General features: G+C 44.1%; 1 pseudogene; it reads left to right on the top strand.

Moving 5' to 3' along the window:
* Positions 1-227: 227 nt before the first annotated feature.
* On the top strand, positions 228-2,168 carry LOC100612723 (polyadenylate-binding protein 1-like; annotated as a pseudogene).
* Positions 2,169-3,480: the final 1,312 nt, after the last annotated feature.

Genomic DNA, 3,480 nt, shown 5'->3' with positions numbered 1-3,480 from the left:
ACCTCCACCTTCGCCCGCAGCGAGCGGCAGCGGATCAACACCGTTCTGGGGCGGTTAAGTAGTTTTCGATTCCGGGTGATTTTTGTCCCTCTGCGCTTGCGCTTGCGCTTGCTCCCGCTCACCTCCTCCCAGCTCCGGCCCCTAGCTCCGGCCCCTAGCCCCGGCATTCGCTCTCCTCCTCTCACGGAAAGGTCGCGGCCTGTGGCCCTGCGAGCAGCAGTGCTGAGATGAACCCCAGTGCCCCCAGCTACGTCCTCGCTGTACGTGGGGGACCTCCATCCCGACGTGACCGAGGCAATGCTCTACGAGAAGTTCAGCCCGGCCAGGATCATCCTCTCCATCCGGGTCTGCAGGGACATGATCACCCACGGCTCCTTGGGCTACGCGTATGTGAATTTCCAGCAGCCGGCGGACGCGGAGCATGCTGTGAACACTATGAATTTTGATGTTATAAAGGGCAAGCCAGTACGCATCGTGTAGTCTCAGCGTGATCCATCACTTCGCAAAAGTGGAGTGGGCTACATATTCATTAAAAATCTGGACAAATCCATTGATAATAAAGCACTGTATGATACATTTTCTGCTTTTGGTAACATCCTTTCATGTAAGGTGGGCTGTGATGAAAATGATTCCAAGGGCTATGGATCTGTACACTTTGAGACACAGGAAGCAGCTGAAAGAGCTATGGAAAAAATGAATGGAATGCTCCTAAATGATCGCAAAGTATTTGTTGGACGATTTATGTCTCATAAAGAACGAGAAGCTGAACTTGGAGCTACGTGAAAGAGTTCACCAATGTTTACATCAAGAATTTCGGAGAAGACATGGATGATGAGCGCCTTAAGAATCTCTTTGGCAAGTTTGGGCCTGCCTTAATGTGAAAGTAATGACTGGTGAAAGTGGAAAATCTAAAGGATTTGGATTTGTAAGCTTTGAAAGGCTTGAAGATGCACAGAAAGCTGTGGATGAAATGAAAGGAGCTCAATGGAAAACAAATTTATGTAGGTAGAGCTCAGAAAAAAGTGGAACGGCAGACAGAACTTAAGCGCAAATTTGAACAGGTGAGGCAAGATAGGATCACCAGATACCACCGTGTTAATCTTTATGTGAAAAATCTTGATGATGGCATTAATGATTAACGTCTCCGGAAAGAGTTTTCTCCATTTGGTACAATCACCAGTGCAAAGGTTATGATGGAGGGTGGTCGCTGCAAAGGGTTTGGTTTTGTATGTTTCTCCTCACCAGAAGAAGCCACTAAAGCAGTTACAGAAATGAATGGTAGAATTGTGGCCACAAAGCCATTGTATGTTGCTTTAGCTCAGCGCAAAGAAGAGTGCCAGGCTCACCTCACTAACCAGTATATGCAAAGAATGGCAAGTGTACGAGCTGTGCCCAATCTTGAAATCAACCCCTACCAGCCAGCACCTCCTTCAGGTTACTTCATGGCAGCTATCCCACAGACTCAGAACGGTGCTGCATACTATCCTCCTAGCCAAATTGCTCAACTAAGACCAAGTCCTCGCTGGACTGCTCAGGGTGCCAGACCCCATCCATTCCAAAATATGCCCAGTGCTATCCGCCCGGCTGCTCCTAGACCACCATTTAGTACTATGAGACCAGCTTCTTCACAGGTTCCATGAGTTATGTCAACACAGCGTGTTGCTAACACATCAACACAGACAATGGGTCCACGTCCTGCAGCTGCTGCTGCTGCCACTCCACATTATAACTATGCTGCGGGAGTTCGCAGTCCTCAGAAACATCTTAATGCACAGCCACAAGTTACAATGCAACAGCCTGCTGCTCATGTACAAGGTCAGGAACCTTTGACTGCTTCCATGTTGGTATCTGCCCATGCTCAAGAGCAAAAGCAAATGTTGGGTGAACAGCTGTTTCCTCTTATTCAAGCCATGCACCCTACTCTTGCTGGTAAAATCACTGGCATGTTGTTGGAACTTCTTCATATGCTGGAGTCTCCAGAGTCACTCCGTTCTAAGGTTGATGAAACTGTAGCTGTACTACAAGCCCACCAAGCTGAAGAGGCTGCCCAGAAAGCAGTTAACAGTGCCACCGGTGTTCCAACTGTTTAAAATTGATCAGGGACCATGAAAAGAAACTTGTGCTTCACAGAAGAAAAATATCTAAACATCAAAAAATGTAAATATTATTTATTTTTTTAATAAACATTGCAAAATATAAAATAAATTTAAAAAGGAAAAGAAACTTTGAACCTTATGTACCGAGAAAATGCCAGGTCTAGCAAACATAATGCTAGTCCTAGATTACTTATTGATTTAAAAATTTTAAAAAAACACAAAAATAGTAAAATATGAAAACCAATTAATGTTTTATAGACTCTGGGAAAAAGAATTTTCAGCAAAGTGCAAAAATTTAAAGCATTCCTTTCTTTAATTTTGTAATTCTTTACTGTGGAATAGCTCAAAATGTCAGTTCTGTTTTAAGTAACAGAATTGATAGCTGAGCAAGGAAACGTAATTTGGATTATAAAATTATTGCTTTAATAAAAATTCCTTAAATGGTGAAAAAAAAAATAATAATAAAATACAAAAATTAGCCGGGCATAGTGGCACGTGCCTGTAATCCCAGCTACTCAGGAGACTGAGGCAGGAGAATTTCTTGAACCTGGGAGGCAGAGGTTACAGTGAGCTGAGATCGCATCATTGTGCTCCAGCCTGGGTGACAGAGCAAGACCCCATCTCAAAAAAGGAAGGAAGTGGGCGGTGGGGGGGGCGGGGAGGGGAGGGGAGGGGAGAAGAGGCAGAAGGGTATTTGAGGGCATATGCTTTTTTCTCTCCATTAAATGAGAAACATAATTATCACCCTGAAATTCCACTCCATTTTGTTAACCATGTGCAGAGGATATCGCTTTTAAAATACATATGTTAAGGAACAGGCAACAGAGATTGTCCCTTAGGCAGGAAGCTGATGTGTAAAACAGACTCTTTTCCCTCACTGTATACATTTTAATACTGCATGGGTTTTGCATCATATGCTTGTATCTCCCAATTAATTGTAAAGCCAACAAAATCTTGGCTCAACTTAATGAATAACAAAAGTAATAGAGGGACTCTTTGACTTATGTATGGCTATTATCTTCCGCATATATTTTGTTATCCCAATATAGCTTGCACTGTAGCAAGGAATACATGTGATCATTTCAGCAGTTACAAAAGATCACAAAAAGTAGGGGAGAAAGGAGGAAAGGTAGGAAGGGAGGGAGGGAGGAATAGAAAGGAAAGGAATAAAACGTAGGCTGGTATAATAAAGTTGGTGTCGCGCGTGGTGGCTCACACCTGTAATCACAACACCTTGGGAGGTCAAAGCGGGCAGATCACTTGAGCCCAGGAGTTCTGAGACCAGCCTGGATAACATGGAGAAACCCCATCTCTACAAAATTACAAAAATTATCTGGGCATGGTGGCGCACAGCTGCAGTCCCAGCTAGTCAGGAGGCTGAGGT

The sequence above is a fragment of the Pan troglodytes genome, chromosome 10, assembly GCF_028858775.2.
Source record: "Pan troglodytes isolate AG18354 chromosome 10, NHGRI_mPanTro3-v2.0_pri, whole genome shotgun sequence".
Classification (NCBI taxonomy): Eukaryota; Metazoa; Chordata; class Mammalia; order Primates; family Hominidae; genus Pan; species Pan troglodytes.
Note: the sequence above shows the minus strand (reverse complement) of the source record. Positions and strands in the feature narration are given on the sequence as shown.